The 23,247-nt window shown below is 43.2% G+C and overlaps 1 long non-coding RNA gene across 2 annotated transcripts; it reads right to left on the bottom strand.

The window, feature by feature from the left end:
• Positions 1-2,435: 2,435 nt before the first annotated feature.
• LOC145546020 (uncharacterized) lies at positions 2,436-17,913 on the bottom strand. Of its 2 annotated transcripts, XR_014082428.1 has the most exons (4): positions 17,593-17,913; positions 8,122-8,244; positions 3,850-3,995; positions 2,436-2,928 (listed from the first exon to the last, which is right to left on the bottom strand). It is a non-coding gene; the product is annotated as an uncharacterized LOC145546020 (long non-coding RNA). The 2 variants fall into 2 exon arrangements; XR_014082442.1 differs by lacking the exon at positions 2,436-2,928 and having other exon boundaries at positions 3,732-3,995.
• Between the last annotated feature and the right edge of the window lie 5,334 nt (positions 17,914-23,247).

Genomic DNA, 23,247 nt, shown 5'->3' with positions numbered 1-23,247 from the left:
TTGAGCCCCAACTAGAGAATCCATGCAGTGCAACAAAAAACCCCGCGTGCCACAACCAAGACCTGACACAGTCAAATAAATAAAATTTTTTAAAAAGAGCAACGTTGCACATGACTCCACAGACAGGTCAGGTCGAGGAGTCATCCTTGCCCCAAGGACACTCAGCTGTCACTTTGTCACTGTCAAATGTGGCCAGTGTTGCTTTTGGGAGCAGAAATAACTGAAGTGGGTGGTGCATGGTGAAGCACATGGAGCGTGGCCCTTGCCTCCCATGCTGGCCTCATATTTACGGTCACCCAGATCCATCTGACATCTGGATCCTGACATGTATAAAATGCTTAGAACAGACCTCAGTTTTTCTGCCTGTAAAATGGGGTGATAGTGGTGCCCAACTCTTTGGGTTGTTTGAGCTTTAAGGGAGATGATAGATGCACAGTTCTCAGACTAGTTCTTGGGTGGTCCAGCGGTTAGGACTTGATGGCGTTCACTGCCATGGCCTGGGTTCAATCCCCTGTCAGGAAGCTAAGATCCTGTAAGCTGCATGGCGTGGCCACATAGATATATGTACATATATATGAATAGTGCTCGGGCTGGGAGGTGGGAGGGAGGTTCAAGAGGGAGGCTATGAACATATACCACATATACCTATGGCTGATTCATGTTGATATATGGCAGAATAAATAAAACAATTTTATTTTTTTAAAAACAGTGCTTGACACATAGAGTACCATCAAGTTTAGTTTTTTGAATTCAAAAAATACTGTTGGAACCTATTTTTATTTTAGAGTAGATTGCTTGACAAGCCTACTTGGTTTGGAAGCTGAGACTCAGAGACCTCATGGGCGGTGGAGGAGAGCGTGGGGAATGGCTCTCTTGACAACCAGCTGGGTCAGCCACACTCTCTCATCCTGGGTGGGCTTTGAATCCTCCTAGGTGGGTACTACTTGCCCACCTGAAAGGACTGGCCAGAGATCCTCCTAAGACCTTTCACTAAGAGCTGGCTTCCACTCTTGGAAGGTCTTCCTGACCCAGAGACCGAAACTGTGTCTCCTGCATTGGCAGGCAGGTTCTTTACTACTGAGTCACACACCAAATGATAAATTGATTCATTGATTCACTGATTCATTCAGCAAGCATTATTAAGGCCCCATTATCTACCAGTCAGCTACAAGAGGGCTTCCCTTATAGCTCAACTCGTAAAGAATCTACCTGCAATGCAGGAGACCCAAGTTCAATTCCTGGATCAGGAAGATACCCTGGAGGAAGGCATGGCAACCCACTCCAGTATTCTTGCCTGGAGAATCCCATGGACAGAGGAACCTGGGCGGCTACAGTCCTTGGGGTCACAGAGAGTCGGACACAACAATGACCAAGCACAGCACATCTACCAGTCAGACCACTGTGACCCCTCAGCCCTTCCCGCCTGCCTCCAGGACACGGTTTATAGTCATGCGCTGGGCTTCCCCGGTAGCGCTGGTGGTAAAGAACCTGTGTGCCAGTGCAGGAGTTGTAAGAGCCCTGGATTTGATCCCTGGGTTGGGAAGATTCCCTGGAGGAGGAAATGGCAATCCACTTCAGTCTTCTTGCCTGGAAGATTCCATGGACAGAGGAGCATGGTGGGCTACAGTCTATGGGATGGCAAAGGGTCGGACACACCGAAGCGACTTAGCATGCATGCTGTTTGCCTGTGTGTCTCCTCTACCATCTCCACCTCTAAGGTTTCAGAGACAGACAACGCTTTTCCATCATTTTAATTCCATGAACCTAGTACTTACTGGTTGAAACAAGTATAACATATTAAACCCAAAATTATATCATAAAGGATGAAATAAAGCAGATCTTAAAATCAATACAAGCAAGCAACAAACTGACCCTAGTGAGCATCTTATTGATAATTCAACCACCCAGGCACAAGAAACTAATCCAAGTCTTGTTTGAACATAATATCCTGATTGTGCACTATTATTGGAATGTATTCTAAGGATGAAAATAAGCATAAATCAATCTTTAACTCTAATTAATAGGCTTGTTTTGACATGTATCATGTTTTGCAGGTTAGACCAAATGACTACAAAGAATGAATATATAAACTGAGAGAAGACGAACAAGGTGCTGAATTTGAAATGATGGGATCATTGTGAACTTATACATATTTGCAGATGCAATATTGTTTAGCTACATTGCTGTTTTGCCATATTTTAATTTCTCTGAGATCCTAATTCTACAACATACGTTGAAAGCTTGCTATAATCCAGACCCTGTACTCAGCAGTTTAGATGAAATATTTCATGTAGTTTTCACCATCACACTTCATGATTTGTACAACTGTTATGAAAAGGTGACAGATTCGCCCACAATAATGGAAGAGTTAGATGTGATCTGACCCCAGATTGTGCTTATAATCACGGAGATGAGTAAGAAAAGTCATAATCTACTCCAACTTAAAGAACCGCATTCATTTAACACCAAACTTGATCTGATAACTGAAATAATTGTCTTACAGGAAAAGCTTTGAAATCACCTAATTCGTCAATAAAAGTATTTGTGCTCATTTGGCAGAGAGCGTATTTTAAGGGGTTTGGGAAGCAAGAACTGGGTTTTAGACCCGGTTCTGAAAAACCCCAGCTCCATGACCTTCTGCAAGTACATCAGACCTTTCTGGGTTTCTGTTGTTGCTTTTCTAATTGAAGGAGCTGGAAGACATGTGGAGTCACAGACTCGAATGTCTGCAGATGTCGACAGGAAACATAAATTGGTAAAAGGCCCTCAGGTCCTGCATCCTGCCTATGGTGGTGGTGACCTCTCAGCTGCAGCCCAATGTTGCCAGGCAGGAATGCAGGCCTGCTTGAAGTCCTCTGAACTTCCAATTCCCCAAGAGAAACCAGCAGTCCAGGCTTATGTGACACTTTCCAAATCTTAAACTAATAACTAAGAAAAAAAAAAAAACCTGTGTCAGCAAAACAAACCAACCAACACGTATGTAGCTCTCAGACCAACATCTTGTACATTTGTGGATCAGATAAACTCTGAAGTCCCTTCGAGGGGAGTCTTTGCAGAAAATGAAATGGTCACTTCAATCATGGAGATGTTCCATGCCTTAAATTGTGAAACTCAAAGTTGATTACCTGCTGGATCTCAGAACTTTGAAGTAGTGGACAAATCCTAGCACCTTTTTGGGCCACCATCTTCCTATGGTGCAATGAAGAGCCAGAGTGTCTCTGGGGATAAACCTAATACCCATTGAGCCCCTGGTATATGTCAGGGACCTTCATGAATCATACCATTTGTATTAGCTGGGGTTGTGCGGAGAAACAGAACCAGTAATAGATAGATACATAGAGGCTGATGCTGTTAGTCGCTCAGTTGTGTCCGACTCTTTGTGATCCCATGGACTGTAGCCCAGCAGGTTACTCTGTCTATGGGGTTTCCTAGGCAAGAATTCTGCAGTGTATTGCCATTCCCTTCTCCAGGAGATTTTCCCAACCCAGGGATTGAACCCGGGTCTTCTGCATTGCAGACAGATTCTTTACCATCTGAGCCACAAGGGGGGTGATTAAATTGATGAATAGATAGACAGGAGATGGATAGATGACAGATTAGCTAGATGGATAGTGCTAGATGATTAAATAGATAAATAGATAAATGATAGATAGTTGATTAATAGATCACTAATAGATAATTGATAGATGGATAGACATATAGAGGATAGATAGGTGATAGATAGATCGAGATAGATTTTAGGAAGTTGGTTTATGTGATTATGAAGGTTAGCAAGTCCAAAATCTGCAGGGAGGGCCATCAAGCTGAGGCTAAGAAGAGATAATGGCATAGTTCAAGTTTAAAGGTCACCTGCAGACAGAATTCCCTCTCGCTCAGCAGAGATCAGACTTTGTTCTACTGCTCAGGCTTTCAACTTCTCAGATGATGAGGCTCACCCACATTATAAAGGGTAATCTGCTTGACTTAAAGCCCACAGATTTCAATGTTAATCTCATCTGGAAAAAAAAAAAACAGCTTATCAGAGACATCAAGATAATGTTTGACCAAAAATCTGGACAAAGTGACCTCCTCAGTTCAATTCAGTCACTTAGTTGTGTCCAGCTCTTTGCAACCCCATGGACTGTGGCACACCAGACTTCCCTGTCTATCACCAACTCCCGGAGCTTGCTCAAACTCATGTCCATCAAGTCAATGATGCCGTCCAACCATCTCATCCTCTGTCATCCCCTTCTCCTGCCTTCAATCTTTCCCAGCATCAGAGTCTTTTTCGATGAGTCAGTTCTTCATATCAGGTGGCCGAACTATTGGAGCTTCAGCTTCAGCATCAGTTCTTCCAATGAATATTCAGGAGAGATTTCCTTTAGGATTGACTGGTTTGATCTCTTCGCATTCCAAGAGACTCTCAAGAGTCTTCTCCAACACCACAGTTCAAAAGCATCAATTCTTTGGTGCTCAGCTTTCTTTATAGTCCAACTCTTACATCCATACATGACTACTGGAAAAACCATAGCTTTGACTAGATGGACCTTTGTTGGCAAAGTAATGTCTCTGCTTTTTAATATGCTGTCTCAGCTTGTCATACCTTTTCTTCCAAGGAGAAAGCATCTTTTAATTTCATGGCTGCAGTCACCATCTGCAGTGATTTTGGAGCTCAAGAAAATAAAGTCTGTCACTGTTTTCATTGTTTCCCCATCTATTTGCCATGAAGTGATGGGACCGGATGCCATGATCTTTGTCTTTTGAATCCTGAGTTTAAAGCCAGCATTTTCACTCTCCTCTTTCAGTTTCATCAAGAGGCTCTTTAGTGCCTCTTTACTTTCTTCCATAAGGGTTGTGTCATCTGAGTATCTGGGGTTATTGATAATTCTTCTAGCAATCTTGATTCCAGCTTGTGTTTCTTCCAGCCCAGCGTTTCTCATGATGTACTCTGCATATAAGTTAAATAAGCAGGGTGATAATATACAGCCTTGATGTACTCCTTTCCCAATTTGGAATCAATCCGTTGTTCCATGTCTGGTTCTCACTGTTGCTTCCTGACCTGCGTACAGGTTTCTCAGGAGGCAGGTCAGGTGGTCTGGTATTCCTATCTCTTGAAGAATTTTCCACAGTTTGTTGTGATCCACTCAGTCAAAGTCAATGAAGTAGATGTTTTTCTGGAATTCTCTTGCTTTTTCGATGATCCAACAGATGTTGGCAATTTGATCTCTGGTTCCTCTGCCTTTTCTAGATCCAGCTTGAACATCTGGAAGTTCACAGTTCACATACTGTTGAAGCCTGGCTTGGAGAATTTTGAGCATTGCTTCGCTAGTGTGTGATATGAGTGCAATTTGAGCATTCTTTGGCATTGCCTTCTTTGGGATTGGAATGAAAACTGACTTTTTCCAGTCTTGTGGCCACTGCTGAGCTTTCCAAATTTGCTGGCATATTGAGTGCAGCACTTTCACAGCATCATCATCTTTGAGGATTTGAAATAGCTCAACTGGAATTCCATCACCTCCACTAGCTTTGCCTATAGTGGTGCTTCCTAAGGCCCATTTGACTTCCTACTCCAGGATGTGTGGCTCTATGTGAGTGATCACAGCATAGTGGTTAGCTGGGTCATGAACATCTTTTTGGCATAGTTCTTCTCTGTATTTTTGCCATCTCTTCTTAATATCTTCTGCTTCTGTTAGGTGACCTGCTAAGCTGATACATGAACTTAACATACCATTTAGCTTTCACCATGATCCATGAAGTAGATTACTATCCCCATTTTACAGATGAGGAAACTGAAGCTCTGAGATGTTTAATCACTTATACAAAAAGCAATTAGGGGCAGAGCTGGCTTTCAAACCTGTATGTCTGACTTCAAAATTCATTTCTTCACCCAGTTCTATCATGATTCTAGAAATTTTAAAATATTTTATTGATTTTTTATTGTGCTGGTCTTCGTGGCTGCACGGGCTTTCTCCAGTTCTGGGGAATAGGGGCTGCCTTCCTAGTTGCGGTGTGTGGGCTTTTCATTGCAGTGGCTTCTCTTGTTGTGAAGCATGGGCTCTAGGCACATGGGCTTCAGTAGTTGTGGCAGACGGACTTAGTTGCCTCACAGCATGTGGAATCTTAGTTCCCAGTCCAGGGATCGAACTCATGTTCTCTGCACTCTGGGGCCCTGGCGTTTCCCTGGATTTTGTATCCTTGGAGGCTAGCATCCTGTCTGCATATAGTAGGTGCTTAATAAATGCTCACTGAATGTCTCCATGGATACAGGGGTAAATAGAAATGATCTATTTGCATATCTGTGCTTCTACTACACAGTTATCTCCTTAAGTGAGTGAAAGTTGCTCAGTCGTGTCTGACTCTTTGCGACTCCATGGACTATACAGTCCATGGAATTCTCCAGGACAGAGTACTGGAGTGGGTAACCTTTCCCTTCTCTAGGGGATCTTCCCAACCCAGGAATTGAACGGGAGTCTCCTGCATTGCAGGCAGATTCTTTACCAACTGAGCCACCAGGGGAAGCCCAAGAATACTGGAGTGGGTAGCCTATCTCTTCTCCAGCGGATCTTCCTGACCTACGAATCTAACCGGGGTCTCCTGCATTGCAGGTGGATTCTTTACCAATCGAGCTACCAGGAAACCTGTATATCTTTAAGGACAGTAGCTAAAAATATGGGCTCAGGACTTGGACCACCTGACTTTAATGTCCAGCCACCCTGCTTACTGACCCAAGCTCAATGTCTTAGATTGTGAACTATTGCTAAAAATAACTCTGCTAAAAAAAAAAAAACAACTCTGTGCGAACCCATGTACTGCAGCACGCCAGGCTTCCTTGTTCTTCACTATTTCCCAGTTTTCGCAAACTCTGCTGCTGCTGCTGCTAAGTCGCTTCAGTCGTGTCCGACTCTGTGCGACCCCATAGATGGCAGCCCACCAGGCTCCGCCGTCCCTGGCATTCTCCAGGCAAGAATACTGGAGTGGGTTGCCGTTTCCTTCTCCAGTGCATGAAAGGGAAAAGTGAAAGTGAAGTCGCTCAGTCGTGTCCGACTCTTAGCGCAAACTCTGAGTAGGTGATAAATGGTGAATGACTCATTTTATCCTAGGCCACTAGGGGGCGGAGAGGCAGGCAAATCCTCCCTCTCTTTTCTTCTCTGGGTTTTTTCATCTCAGCTCACAGGTGTGTTCCCTTGAAATGCCCTGCCAGCCCTTGAAACTTTGGGGACCAAGGCAGTAGAATGTGAGGGTTTGATGCTGTGAGAAGGCAGGCCCAGAGAACTTGCAGTGACCCTTTTCCTCGTGAATCTTCACCTAAATTATTTACATCTCAAATGAGTGGAGAGTGAGTGAGGAATTAGCATTCTTCAAAGCTATGAAATTCACCCTTCCTAGTAATAGTTGTTATTGTTGTTGTTCAGTTGCTAAGTCATGCCTGACTGTTTGTGACCCCGTGGACTGCAGGACGTCAGGTGTCCCTGTCCTTCTCTCTCTTCCTGAGTTTGCTCAAGCTCATGTCCATTGAATTGGTGATGCTATCTAACCATCTCATCCTCTGTCGCCCCCTTCTCCTCCTGCCCTCAATCTTCCCAGCATCAGAGTCTTTTCCAATGAGTCGGCTCTTCACATCAGGTGGCCAAAGTATTGGAGCTTCAGCTTCATCAGTCCTTCCAATAAATATTCAGGGTTGATTTCCTTTAGGATTGACTGGTTTGATCTCTTTGTAAAAGGGATTCTCAAGAATCTTCTCCAGCACCACAATTCGAAAGCGTTAATTCTTCGGCACTCAGCCTTCTTCATGGTCCAACTTTTACATCTGCACATGACTACTGGAAAAACCATAGCTTTGAATATAAGGACTTTTGTCAGCAAAGTGATGTTTCTGCTTTTTAATATGCTGCCTAGGTTTGTCATAACTTTTCTTCCAAGGAAAACCGTGAACACTCCTGTTTACCCTAAAGTCCTTGTTACACTCTTGTTTGTTTCAAGACCAGAGAAAATCGGAAACACTGGTAAAGGGATCCCCAGGCTTCCCACTTCCATCTCTGAGGTTACCCCACGTTAAAGTAGTTCAGCTGTGCCTTGGCATGGAATCACCATAATGGCCAGGCTAGTAACTTTAAAAAGTGTCAGCTTATCTTTACTTCTCACCTTTTACTCTGGCTTGGCAGAAACTTGTAAACTACTGGAAAAGATTACGTAGCGATACGTCCACATTTCAATTACCCATTAGGTAGGTACTCTTGTTTGAATTCAGTCAAAAAATTTTTTTGCCTGAAAGAAGCAATAAAATACACTTATTTGAATCATGCACACACACAAAAAACAAATGGATTTTGGAGAATTAATAGTATATTCTATATTATTAATAATAGAATATATTCTAAATTAATAATAACATAGAATAATATTGACATTGGGTTGACCAGAAAGTTTGTTCTGACCAACTCAATAATAATATATGCTGTACTAGAAGGACTATACAATATCACAATACAATATTATTAATATAATAATTATTAATAATATATATCTAAAATTTTTGCCTACATTTTGTCCTTTTAGTCTTAGAGTGAAGATATACTGAATTTTCTCTCTGAACTGAAGGCCAAATATTCTCAGTTAAGAATGTGTTCTAAATAGACATGTGGCCAAGAAAAACTAGAGGATACAATTTTGGGATGACAAATTATAGATTGGATTGATAAAGAATTTCAGGGCATTTAGGGTGTGGTCCCAAACTCTCAAGTCCAGGCTTTGCCTTTCTTGATGCCTGTGGTATCTTTCTCAAAGACTTAATGCTGGGAAAATTTTATGTTCCTTTTATCATGTAATCAGGAATGTCATGTCATGTAATGAGGTCATCAGGAAGTACCTGAAAGTCCCCCTTTCTAGCTTCAAAATGCAAATGATTCAGCAAACACTCAGGCCATTTATTTCAGTTTTGGGGAATCAATGACAACTCAGCATATCCCAGATTTTGAAATTTAAAACTTGCTCTTCAACTTTTGTTGCATTGACACATCTTATTTTTGAAGGTATTGGGGTTTTCAGAGAATAAAGAGAAGGTTTGGGGTTACATGTAACATAAAAATTACAGCAAATGTTTATTGAAATACTTGACAAATTTAACATTTATTTATGTAAGGCTGATATATAATTTGTATAACTTTGTATTTAATTACAAAACAAAATTTGGGAAATATGCTATTAAGAAAAAGAGGAAGAAGAAAATAAAAATGACTTCTAATTCCATCACGCAGGGATAATTACCATTCTCATATTTTTGGTGTAATGCCAAACTTCATTCCTGTTAAAAAATAGGTCCTCAAGAAGTATTAGTTCACTATGTCCTTGATCTTTATTATTATGAATGCATGTATTTATATATATTTAAAATTACAGTCATATCATGGGAACTGTTCTGTAATCTGTTTGTTAACACACACTTCCAAATTATAAGCACACACTTATAACACACACTTCCAAATTATAAAAAATGAGTTTTCTGCTTCAAAACAGAAAACTCAGAAATACTTTCATGACTTCAAACAAGTTGGTCAGGTTATCCTTGGGAAATAGACTAGAAGGAGAAGGGGGTGTGAGAGTAGAAAGTTTATCAGCATGCTCTTGGGATCAACACTTTAGGAGAGGAAAAAAAAGAAGCAGTTTTGAGCAGGAGAGGAGATGAATCTGCCATGCAGCCTTAGGAAAGGTCCCAGCTGATCCCAAAGGGAGCTGGGATGTCCTCCTGGGAGTCCCTCCTGGAGGTAAGGGCTGGAACATTGAACACTGAACAGTCATTAGAGACAGATTGTCATGACTTGTGAGTGAGTTGGTCCTGTCATCAGAAAAATCCTAGAGGGGACTCAGCTGAGAACCATCAGCTTCCAGCATTGCCGGACGCTGGGGAGATGAGGAATGAGGGTCTAGGGCTTGCAGGGCATAGCACCCGCTTGGCTATGCCACACCTGCCAGGGATGCTGCAGGGCCATCGTAGCTTCTATTTATTTGGGTGTTCTATTTATTCATACCATTTGCATTCTGTCATTGTATGCCAGAAGTGGCATGTGGATAGGTGAGTACTTACCCCCCCGCCCCCCCCAACTGTCTTCTATTTGTGACTATATGGGCTTCCCCGGTGGCTTAGTGGTAAAGAATCCGTCTGCCAAGCAGGAGACATGGGTTCAACCCCTAGGTTGGGAAGATCCCATAGAGAAGGAAACGGCAGCCCACTCCAGGATTCCTGCCTGTGAAATCCCATGGACAGAGGAGTTCGTGAGCTACAGTCCATGGGTTGGCAAAAGAGTCAGACACAACTTAGCAACTAAACAGCAACAAGTTGTGACTATAGCTCAGATGCTACTGGCTCATTCTTTTGAACATTCTTTGTGAGCTTGATTTTTCTAAGTTGTTTCACTCCTGGTTTGCTGAAGGAAGTGACCATATTGGGCTCAAACTAAATGAGACGTAACTTTCATTTCACACCAGTCAAAATGGCCATCAACAAAAAATCTGCAAACAGTAAATGCTGGGGAGGGTGTGGGGAAAAGGGACCCTCTTACACTGTTGGTGGGAATGTAAATTGGTACAGCCACTATGGAGGACAGTATGGAGGTTTCTTAAAAAAAACTAAAAACAGGACTATCATATAATCCACCAATCCCACTCCTGGGCATATACCCTGAGAAAAGCATAAGTTGAAAAGATACATACACCTTAACATTCCTTGCAGCACTATTTACAATAGCCAGGACATGGAAGCAGCCTAAATGTGCATCAGCAGAGGAATGGATAAAGACATGGCACATACATAAGGGAATGTTACTCAGCCATAAAAGGAATGAGACTGTGCCATTTGCAGAGACGTGGATGGACCTAGAGACCGCCATACAGAGTGAAGTAAGTCAGAAAGAGAAAAACAAGTATCATGCATTAACACGTGTATGTGGAACCTGGAAAAACAGTAGATGAATCTATTTGCAGAGCAGAAATGGAGATAAAGACACCGAGAACAGATGTAAGAACACCAAGGAGGGGGAGGGGGTGCTGGGATGAACTGAGAGATTTAGACTGATACATATACACGACTATGTGTAAAATTGTTGACTACTGAGAACCTACTGTAGAGCACAGGCAACTCTATTCAGTGCTCTGTGGTGACCTAAATGGGAAGGAAATCCAGTAAAGAGGGGATATATGTATCTGTGGGTTTTCCTGGTAGTTCAGCTGGTAGAGAATATGCCTGCAATGCAGGGGACCCTGGTTTGATTCCTGGATCCGGAAGATCCCCTGGAGAAGGGATAAGCTACCCACTGCAGTATTCTGGGGCTTCCCTGATGGCTCAGTCAGTAAAGAATCCACCTGCAATGCCAGAGACCTGAGTTCAATCCCTGGGTTGAGAAGATCCCCTGGAGGAGGGCGTGGCAACCCACTCCAGTATTCTTGCCTGGAGAATCCCCATGGACAGAGGAGCCTGGAGGGCTACAGTCCATGGGGTCACAAAGAGTCAGACATGACTGAGCAATTAAGTACCTCACAGTGAATCTTAGGGGAGGACATACACAACACTTATGTATACGTGTGGCTGATACACTTTGCTGCACAGCAGAAACTAATACAACATTGTGAAGCAATACAATTATTTTTTTAAATATAAAGGGATATAAATGGCTGACTCTAATGATTTTCTTGGGCTCCAAAATCACTGCAGATGGTGACTGCAGCCATGAAATTAAAAGACACTTACTCCTTGGAAGAAAAGATATGACAAACCTAGACAGCATATTAAAAAGCAGGGACATTACTTTACCAACAAAGGTCTGTCTAGTCAAGGCTATGGTTTTTCCAATAGTCATGTATGGATGTGAGAGTTGGATCATAAAGAAAGCTGAGCACCAAAGAATTCATGCTTTTGAAGTGTGGTGTTGGAGAAGACTCTTGAGAGTCCCTTGGACTGCAAGGAGATCCAACCAGTCCATCCTAAAGGAAATCAGTCCTGAATATTCATTGGAAATTCTAATAGCTGAAGCTGAAGCTCCAATACTCTGGCCACCTGATATGAGGAGCTGACTCATTTGCAAAGATCCTGATACTGGGAAAGATTGAAGGCAAGAGGAGAAGGGGACGACAGAGGATGAGATGGTTGGATGGCATCACCGACTCAATGGACATGAGTTTGTGTAAACTCCAGGAACTGGTGATAGCCAGGGAAGCCTGACGTGCTGGTGTCCATGGGGTTGCAAAGAGTTGAACACGACTGAGCAACTGAGCTGATCTGAATAACCAAAAATCTGGATCCCTGTAAAACTCTGAGGGATTTTCCAGAAATCATTCTAGAATTATGAAGCACCATTGGTAAAAGTGTGCATTGTCCCAGGGTTCTGCAGTGACTCTATTTGCTTTCAATGATCCTCAGTCACTCTGTTTGAAGTGGAGGATCATAATTTAAGCAGACAAAGATGAGAAAGTGTATGCATTCTCCTGGTTGTGGCTTATGTGAGAGCACTTTGGGGTCCACCTGCAAGCATTCTACTGACTGGCTTATGTGAGAGCACTTTGAGGTCCACCCGATCAAAGGCTGCTTAGTCCTAAAGGTTACCAAGTATTGTTTTCCACTGTTCTCTTCAGATATGAATGTTGTCTTGGTAAATATTAAATAGGAGTATGTTGAGGGAAAATTGTTAGGTATAAAGGGACCTCAGCTGCATGAGACATGACAAAGAGGGCTTCGTGTTCTGGCAAAACTACAGCAGCGGTCAAGCCGGACTGGGAGGGACAGACCTGCTCCAAGTTGAGAGGTCTCTACTGTGGCTCCCATTGAAGGTGAGCTGTGAGATCAAAATGCTCATCTTCTACCAGTACGAGGCTCGCACCCACCCACCAGGTTGCCATACCCTCCTCCAGGAGATCTTCTCCACCCAGGGATCGAGCCCACATCTCTTACATCTCCTGCATCGGCAGGCAGGTTCTTTACCATTAGCACCATCTGGAAAGCCCTCTAATTGTTTACAACAGAATAAATTTAATAGAGGGATTTATTGCACCAGTCATGAAGGAAGCCAGGAAGCAAGATTGGGACTGGAGAAGAATAACAGCTGGAAGCCTTCACCACTCTAAGGCTGGAAACTCAAAGGGAGAAAAACCTGTCACTAGATCCTAGGGGCCAGGTCACCTGGCTGGAGATGGGACCAGGTAGGCCTCTTGGGCAGAAGTAGGGAGTCACAGAGATGACCAACCTGCTGAAGGAAAGGCTACCTAAGCAGAGAGGGTGGGAGGGTAGCCCTCCCGTAGCCCTTTTCCTCACCTTCCTGTCTCCATCAACTCCTGCAGCTACTGAATTCATCAGGAAGCCTCAGGGGTCAGCTGCCCTGCATACAGAGAAGAGCAGGGCAGAGTAAAGAATAAATCTGAGGCTGAGCAGAAAGTGAAAGTGAAAGTGTTAGTTGCTCAGTCGTGTCTGATCTTTACAATCACATGGACTGTAGCCTGCCAGGCTCCTCTGTCTGTGGGATTTCGCAGGCAAGAATACTGGAGGGGGGTGCCATTTCCTCCTCCAGGGGATCTTTCTGACCCAGGGATCGAACCGGCATCTCTTACGTCTCCTGCACTGCTTGCTGTGGGTTCTTTACCATTAGTGCCACCTGGGAAGCCTGACGGTGATCAGGCCCAGTGCAGCCTATCAAGAGCAGGAAGGGGAACTTTGATGGAACCAACCTTCTCCCCATCAATCGTCCAAGAATCCCAGTGGTCTTCTCTGGGAGGCAGTAACTCCTCAAAGGGATCCAACTCTTTGTCATACTTGGACAACAGGGCCCAGGCTCAGGCCTCCAGAGTGGAAACACTGTTGTTTAGATTTAAATGCTTAACAAGTCCTCAGCAGCATGATCTTGGTGTCAGCCTGTTGGTTAAGGTGGAGTTCCAGTCTTAGGCACATGCCTGACACAGTGGGCCTCTCCATCATAGGACCTTGGCTTGGAACCCGACATTCAACTTCCTCATACTGAGTTCTCCACTGGAAATCTAACCTCAGCCAACATCTTTGGAACCATCAAATACATTCTGTTATCACTGAGCCTCAAACGGGAAGGTTTTCAACTCTTTATCCCTGCTCTCCCATGAATCTCCTCGGCCCCTAAGAAAATTTCCACCTCTAACCCAGTAATCTTTTTGCCTTCTCATACTGTTCATGGGGTTCTCAAGGCAAGAATGCTGGAGTGGTTTGCTATTCCTTTCTCCAGTGGACCAGGCTTCCCTTGTGGCTCAGCTGGTAAAGAATCTGCCTGCAATGTGGGAGACCTGGGTTCGATCCCTGGGTTGGAAAGATACCCTGGAGAAAGTAAAGGCTACCCACTCAGTATTCTGGCCTGGAGAATTCCATGGGCTTGTCTATGGGATTCCAAAGAGTCGGACATGACTGAGCGACTTTCACTTCACTTCACTTCACTTCTCCAGTGGACCAGGTTTTGATGGAATCCTAGCTGAGCTACTTTGAATCCTAAAAGATGATGCTGTGAAAATGCTGCATTCAATATGCCAGCAAATATGGAAAACTCAGCAGTAGCCACAGGACTGGAAAATGTCAGTTTTCATTCCAATCCCAAAGAAAGGCAATGCCAAAGAATAATCAAACTACCACACAATTGCACTCATTTCACATGCTAGCAAAATAATACTCAAAATCCTTCAAGTTAGGCTTCAACAGTACGTGAACCGAGAACTTCCAGATTTACAAGCTGGATTTAGAAAAGGCAGAGGAACCAGAGGTCAAATTGTCAACATCTGTTGAATTATAGGAAAAGCTAGAGAATTTCAGAAGAACATCTGCTTCATTGACTATGCTAAAGCTTTTGATTGTGTGAATCACAACAAACTGTGGAAAATTCTTCAAAAGATGAGAATACCAGACTACCTTGCCTTCCTCCTGAGAAACTTGTATGGAGGTCAAGAAGCAATGGTTAGAACTAGACATGGAACAATGGACTGGTTCCATATTGGGAAAGGAGTCTGTCAAGGCTGTATATTGTCACCCTGCTTATTTAACTTATATGCAGGGTACATTATTCGAAATGCTGGGCTGGATGAAATACAAGCTGTAATCAAGACTGCAGGGAGAAATATCAATAACCTCAGATATGCAGATGACACCTCCCTTATGGCAGAAAGTGAAGAGGAACTAAAGAGACTCTTGATGGAGGAGAATGAGGAAAGTGAAAAAGCTGGCTTAAAACTCAACATTCAAAAAATGAAGATTATGGCATCTGGTCTCATCACTTCATGGTAAATAGATGGGAAAACAGTGGAAACAGTGACAGGCTTTATTTTCTTGGGCTCCAAAATCACTGCAGACAGTGACAACAGCCATGAAATTTAGATATGTTTGCTTCTTGGAAGAAAAACAATGATAAACCTAGACAGCATATTAAAAAGCAGAGACATTACTTTGCTGACAAAGGTTCATATAGTCAAAGCTATGGTTTTTCCAGTAGTCATGCACAGATATGACAGCTGGGCAATAAACAAGGCTGAGCGCGGAAGAAATGATGCCTTCAAACTGTGGTGTTGGAGAAGACTCTTGGGAGTCCTTTGGACAGCAAGGAGATCAAATCAGTCAATCCTAAAGGAAATCAGTCTTGTCTATTCACTGGAAGGACTGATGCTGAAGCTGAAGCTCCAATACTTTGGCCACCTGATGCAAAGGGCCAGGTTGGAAAAGACCCTGATGTTGGGAAAGATTGAGGGCAGAAGGAGAAGGGGGCAACAGAGGATGAGATGATCAGATGGCATCACCGACTCAATGGACTTGAGTCTGAGCAGGGAGATAATGAAGGACAGGGAAGCCTGGCATGCTGTGGTCCATGGGGTTGCAAAGAGTTGGACATGACTCAGCGGCTGAACAACAACAAAATTCTACCACCTAAGATTCTCCATGTTGTGTCACTGGAATTTCAACACTCACTTGCACACATATACACACACACATTTTAGAAATTTTGTCAGTTTTAAGGAGCCTAGTCTTGTTTTCTACTCTCAGCTGTGCTAGTCCCTCTTTTTGAGACTTAAGTGAAAGTGAAAGTATTAATTGCTCAGTAGTGTCCAACTCTTTGCCACCCTATGGACTGTAGCCCTGGGTTGGGAAGATCCCCTGGAGATGAGAATGGCAACCCATTCCAGTATTCTTGTCTGGGAAATTCCATGGATAGAGGAGCCTGGTTACTAACACTTTCACACTTTTGTGACTTAGGGTAAGGTAATCAACTCACCTGAGCCTTGACTTTCTCAAAATATAGTGGCTTGCACAATTACCATTTTCTTGTCCCAATTCTGAGCAGCTTCCAGCTGGAACAGCTGGTGTCTGCCCCCATGGGATCTCAATATGGCTCCCCTGGGATCTCAGGGTTCAAGACGGCCTCAGTCACATGTCCAGAGCATTGGCTGGAGTAGCAGATATGGCTGAGGGCAAACTAGTATGAGTGGGCTTCTCTCTTCCTGTAGTGTGGGCTGAAATCACTTACATGTCTGGAACCTATAACCTAGATTTCTTTCTATGGTTGGTTGGATTCCCCTCCTAGTAAAAGAAGAATCCATGTGGCTCCTTAGGGTCTAGGCCCATATGTCCCAGAACATCACTTTGGCTGCATTCTACTTGTCAAATTGTTATAGCAGGCAGGTAGCTAGGGATGGGCAGAGAAATGAGGCAGGGCCAGGTGGCAGGAAATCACACATCTTGCAAATGGTGCAGATTGAGAGAGTCCATAGACAGACCAAGAAAAGCAAGAATCTTCACACTGACAGGAAACCACACATTTTGGGTGATATATGTTCGGGTAGCAGACAAAGAAAGGTGGGAATCTCCTATGTCCAATGTAACCTGTTGTTTATTATACTCTTGAGAGTAAAAGAAAGTGAAAGTGAAAGTCGCTCAGTCATGTCCAACTCTTTGCGACCCCATGGTCTATACAATCCATGGAATTCTCCAGGCCAGAACACTGGAGTGGGTAGCCATTCCCTTCTCCAGGGGATCTTCCCAACCCCCGGATCCAACCAAGGTCTCCTGCATTGCAGGTGGATTCTTTACCAACTGAGCTATGAGGAAGCCCCAATAAAATTAACAATAAAATTAGTTTTGCAGATAAGAAGTACCTATCATGCACTGATGCCAGGACACTTCTGATCTGAGCTTGACTGAAGTGACTTAGCACACATGTTAATTATTAGCCACTCAGTCGTGTCCAATTCTTTGTGGCTCCAAGGACTGTAACCCACCAGTCTCCTCTGTCCATGGAATTCTCCAAACAAGAATACTGGAGTGGGTTGCCATTGCCTTCTCCAGGGCATCTTTCCAACCCAGGGATCAAACCCATGTCTTCTGCATTGCAGGCAGATTCTTTACCACCACGAATCCCAAGGGAAACCCGCAGACACCGTTAATCAACCACAAAAGTTTCTAATGATGTCCTCTTGCATTTTTACCATTTTTCTCAAGACTAGGCTCTAGGCAAGTATCATCGATCTAAGTATTTAAAAAAGAGATGAAACCCATCTACCACACTGGCTTATTTCCTAAGGAGTAGGAGGGTTGTGAATATTTTGAATACACTCCCCAGGTCAATCCTGACATACCTTGCCCCCTCCTGGTGGAGACCACTGCCTTAGCCTCTTCATTTGGCATAGCAGAGTACCCTCAACAGTGACTTTCTAACAGGATTGGATTCTCATATCACATTCTCAAGCAAACAGGATTTGGTTCTCACAACTCAGGAAAGATGATGCAACTGAGACTCAAAGAAGTTGAACAGTCTGTTCAAGTTCCATTAGTGGGTTAGCGGTGGCCCTGGTGTCTTTTTACTTCTCACCCAAACTCTCAGAATCATAGATCCTGGAAGGTGAAGTGACGCCATTGGGTCCAAGCCCTTTGCTTCATGGATTAAGACACAGAGTCCCAGAAGATTGAGGGTCTTTCTGCTGGTCATAGGAGCCTGGCTGGCTATGCTCTGTGAGGTCACAAAAAGTCAGACATGACTGAAGCAGCTCAGCATGTAGCCACAGGTCATGTCCGACAGCAGAGGTTAACCTCAGTGCTAGAACCCAGGGTTCCCTATTTCTAGGGAACTGCCCTTTACCTCCATTTCAGCAGAGCTAAACATTGCCACTTGGCTGACTTTAGACTCTCGGTTCATCCATTTGGCTGATCTGCCCTTTGAAATTAAGTAAGGAAGGAGGTGAATTCTCACAGATTCAGACCCACAGCCGGAAGCAGTTCCTGTACCTTAACTTTGTTATAAAAGCTGCGAAATATTTAAATTAGTCTTTATGTTTAGAATTTGCCTGTCTGAACGGGATTCTAAATATTTGAAAATATGCTGCTCTGACAGATTTTGTTATTGCCTTTGATTTAATATTGTCATGGGAGGTATTTCACGCAGAGTCCCAAGATGTTTTGTTGAGTGAAATGTTTAAAAAAAAATCCGATATGTTATTTATGGATAAACCTAACCTCACTAGCTTCTTGAATTTATCTAATCAATGTACAACCTTATTTATCTAATTAATTTATTTTAGTTGCCAGCTCCAGAGCAAGCGAGCTCAGTAGTTGAGACGTGTGGGGGCTTAGTTGCCCTACAGTGGGTGGAATCTTAGTTCTCTGACTAGGGATTGAACCTGTGTCCCCTGCACTGGAAGATGGATTCTTAACCACTGGGCCACCAGGGAAGTCCCAGATGTACATCTTCTTAATAAAGAGATTTCCAGAGCTGGAAATTGTGTCTTAAGAACAATGAGACAAGGAGTTGTCATTTTAAAAAATATAAAATATATATTTTTTTATTAATTTGGCTGTGCCATTGCTGCATGTAGGGTCTTCAGCTGTGGCATGTGGGATCTACTTCCTCCACCAGGAATCGAATCCCGGCCCCCTGCATTGGGAACACAGAGTCAATGGACCACCATCCCAGCTGTCATTTTTTGAGTACAGCTGGGAACCAGGGGCTCACCTATATTCATTCATTCAGTCTCTACAGAGTCTATGTGAGATGAGCATTTTAAAGTGAAAGTGAAGTCGCTCAGTCCTTTCCAACTCTTTGTGACCCTATGGACTGTAGTCCACCATTCTCCTCCGTCCATGGGATTTTCCAGGGAAGAATACTGAAGTGGGTTGCCATTTCCTGCTCCAGGGCATATTCCCAACTCAGGGATCAAACCCGGGCTCCTGCATTGCAGGCAGACTCTTTATTGTCTGAGAGTCTGTGTGAGATGAGCATTGTAAGCCCTAGTTAAGTACGGATGAGGAAGCTGAGACCCAGAGCGGTTTTCCACCTACCAGCATCTGTATCTCATACTCACCATCTGGGCCACCGCCGCAGGTGATATCAGAAGCCAGTCACTTGTGACCAGCTTCTCGACTCTGCTTGCCTCTTCAAGCACATTTTCCGAGGCATTCCCCTCTGTTCTCTACAACCTCAATTTTTTGGATTTTGTTACATCAACACACAAACATACAGTCAATTCCACCATTTAACAAAAACAGGCATATAAATGTAAAAAAAAAAAAAAAAATACTTTTTTTTCTGCCTGCATTGCTGATTTCATTTCTCAACTCCCCTATGAAGCAAAATTCTGTGGAAGGATTGATTATGTTGACTGATTCTTATTCCTTTCTTCCTGTCCTTTGACCATACCCCACCTGATTTTGGTCAACACTCTACCAGGAGAGGGCTCAGTAGTTGTGGCACATGGGTTTAGTTGCCCCATGGCATGTGGGATCTTCTTGGATCAGGGATTAAACCCATGTCCCCTGTACTGGCAGGTCGATTCTTCACCACTGAGTCACCAGGAGGCCCCAGGTTTACTGCTTGGGCTTCCTAGGTGGCTCAGTGGTAGAATCCAAGTGCAATGGAAGAGACACTGGAAACTCGGGTTTGATCCCTGGTCCGGGAAGATCCCTTGGAGGAGGAAATGGCAACCCGCTCTGGTATTCTTGACTGGGAAGTGGACAGGAGGAGCCTGGCAGGCTACAGTCCATGCAGTTGCAAAGAGTCAGACACAACTGCGTGACCAAGCACACAGGCTCTAACAAGACAGCTCTGGCCACATTCCCAGGGGGCACTAGTGCTATAGACCCCAGCTGCCAATGCAGGAGATATAAGAGACTCAGGTTTGATCCCCTAGTTGGGATGATCCCCTGGAGGCCACAGCAACCCACTCCAATATCCTTGCCTGGAGAATCCCTTGGACAGAGGAGCCTGGTGGGCTACAGTCCATGGGGTCGCAGAGTCAGACACAACTGAAGAGACTTAGCATGCAGGCATGTTGTTAAATCCCCTGGTTCTTCACCTGTGTTCACCTTCCTTGGCATTTGACACAGTCACGTGAGTAGGGTGATGTGAGCTTGTGAAGCGCTGGTGGGGTCATGACTGAGGGAGCAGCTGTACTTTACTGCAGCCAGTTGTTGGGTTGTACCCTATGGTGTTGCTAGATCTTCAAGGCTTTTTTGAGAAGCAAAGAGGGAGGGCATTTAGATTTTTATGCTAAATTTTTAGAATACTTGTGACTAGTTACAAACTTTAAGAATACTGTGCAGGACTTTAAAACCATGTGTCAGCTGGTCTCCCTTTCTTACCTTTGCACCAAGCTCAAGTACCTTCAGAAAAATCTTTTCTAGTTTCTCTCTAGACTCAAGTCCCAGAGACATGTGTTGGTAGTTTAATATTCTTTTCTTCTTCCTGCTTTGTATGCATCTCTGTGTGTGTGTGTATGTGTGTGTGTGTTTCTTTTTTGGAGGAGAGCGGCTTTTTACTACAGTATAACATACATGCAGAAAAGCAGTTAATCATAAATATTCACTTGGAGGAGTTTTTCACAAGATGAGCATGCTTGGTAAAGAAACAACTCTTTTTACCACCCTGGAAGCTTCCTTCACAAAGTTTCCAGTAACTACCCCCTCAGTTCAGTTCAGTCACTCAGTCGTGTCCGACTCTTTGTGACCCCAGGGACTGCAGCATGTCAGGCCTCCCTGTCCATCACCAACTCCCGGAGTTTACCCAAGTTCATGTCCGTTGAGTTGGTAATGCCATCCAACCATCTCATCTTCTGTCGTCCCCTTCTCCTCCTTCCTTCAATCCTTCCCAGCATTAGGGTCTTTTCCAATGAGTTCACTTAAGCAAAACATTGGTTCTGGAGAGCAAGGCAACACATTCTTCATTCAGTTCAATTCCAGTGTTGAAAAGATGCTTCAGGCTTATGCAAAAATGAGTTCCTTTAATCACAGAGGTTTACTCAGGAAGCCACAGGGAAAGTGATTAAAGCAGATGATTCACTACTGGGTTTAGTGAAAAGTTGTTTCAAACCTGCCCTGAAGGTCTGGTGGGTGGGGAGATTTGCTTCCTTTCAGCTGTCTTCAGGCTCAAACATGGTCAATACAAGTTTCATCACTTAGTATATCTCTCCAGATTTCCTGTATAGGGAAGTTCTTATAATCCAAGAATCACCTAGGGAACAATGGGCCACCAATGTGCCATCTGATTCATCTTTCAGTGTCGTAGCTCTGTGCTTCTTAGTCAACAGTAGAACGCTGATTGGCTCCACACTTAAAAAGTATCGATGGACAGAGTATTGACAGATGAGCCAGACTTAAGCACGCTCTTCTGAAGCAGTGAAATAAAAGAGGAAACCTTGAACCCACTGGTTAAGAGAAAATCACCAGCTAGTGAATCTCATTCATTGTTTTAAGAAGGCAATATTATTTTAAAATTATTTTCTTACTCGCAAAAGTAAGATGGAGAAGTTAACGTATAATCCTACAAAAATGCTTCTGTCCTGTGGGAGACAACTCACCCCCACAGGTCCCTCCCACTAGTACAGGCTCCACACAGGGAGGGGCCATGTCTTCTTCATTTCTGCATTCCCAAGGTGTGTGCATCAGCGCCTGCATTTGATAGTTGCTCGATAATCATTTGAATTAAATAGATTTATAACCCATACATTTACTGTCTCTAATTGTACATTTTGTCTTTGCCCTGCAGCAACTTTGATGTACAACTCAGCACTTTTTTACATTCGTTAAGCATTATCGCATTAGCATCAGATGTAGATTTTACTGAAGGGTTTTTAGGAGAAATAGAAAGATTTACTTACAGAGCCTGTAGCATTTCCTCCGCTAGGTCCCCATCAAACACATACTTACAGTTTCTCTTTCTCTCTCTCTCTTTTTTTTTTATTATTATTATTTTTTTCTCTCTCTCTTTTTTAAATTTTGGGCACTGTATTCTATCTCTTCAAACCTCCATCGGGAGTCCATGTCTCCCAAGGAGTAAGATATGAATCCATAAGAGACACTTTTTGGTTGTATGTGTAATGATTTTAGACCATTCCCAGAAAGAGCATAATAACACATCTTGTGGTAAGAAAAACTATTCCTTTTAAATTTTATTCTCAGTCCAATTACATCAAAAAGAATGATTTCAGTTTGCTGCTATTGTATCTTCTTTTTTCCCCCTAAAGATTATCTTCTTTCTTTTATTTTCTTTTATCTGAGAGAAAACAGGACTCAGGCTCACATGAGACAGTGGTTTCTGGCTAGACACTTTTTTTTTTCTATTCTGTGTGGCTTTCAGGGTCCTAATTCCCTGACCAGGGATAAAACCTGTCCCTGGCAATGAAAGCACCAAGTCCTAAGCACTTGACAGCCAGGGAATCCCATCTAGCTAGACTTGAATAACTTGAATTTCTTCACATTATATTTATTTTCATGATCACTTTCTGTATATATATAAAGTTATATTAGCTTTTATTTTAATGCAGTGAAATAAGTCTTCCTTTTAAAATGAATTTAAATTTAAAATTGAATCAATTTAAAGATAATGGTAACTGATAGCTGGTAACTTTAGAAAAGTAGAAAAGAGTAATATTTGGGGTTTGGGAAAATGACATAAACCAAGTTGGATTTGTTGTTATTGTTGTTTAAAACAGAAATTTGGGTTTGTGCTATGGCTAATTTTTTGCGTCAACTTGGTTAGGCCCTAGTACACAGGGAGTTGTTCAAACATTATTCTAGATATTGCTGGGAAGGTATTTTAAACACATGGTTAAGATTTAAATCAGTAGACTTTGAGTAAAGCAGATTACTCTTCACAATGTGGATGGGCCTCATCCAATTAGTTGACATTTTTGATAGAAAAAGATTGACCTCTCCCAAGAAAGAAGCCATCATTTGGACTCAAACTGCAACTCCCTTTGGTGCTTCCAGCCTGCATGCCTGCCCTGAGAATTTTGGACATGCTA

The sequence above is a fragment of the Giraffa tippelskirchi genome, chromosome 1 (assembly GCF_054371585.1).
Source record: "Giraffa tippelskirchi isolate mGirTip1 chromosome 1, T2T-mGirTip1v1.2.pri, whole genome shotgun sequence".
Lineage (NCBI taxonomy): Eukaryota > Metazoa > Chordata > Mammalia > Artiodactyla > Giraffidae > Giraffa > Giraffa tippelskirchi.
Note: the sequence above shows the minus strand (reverse complement) of the source record. Positions and strands in the feature narration are given on the sequence as shown.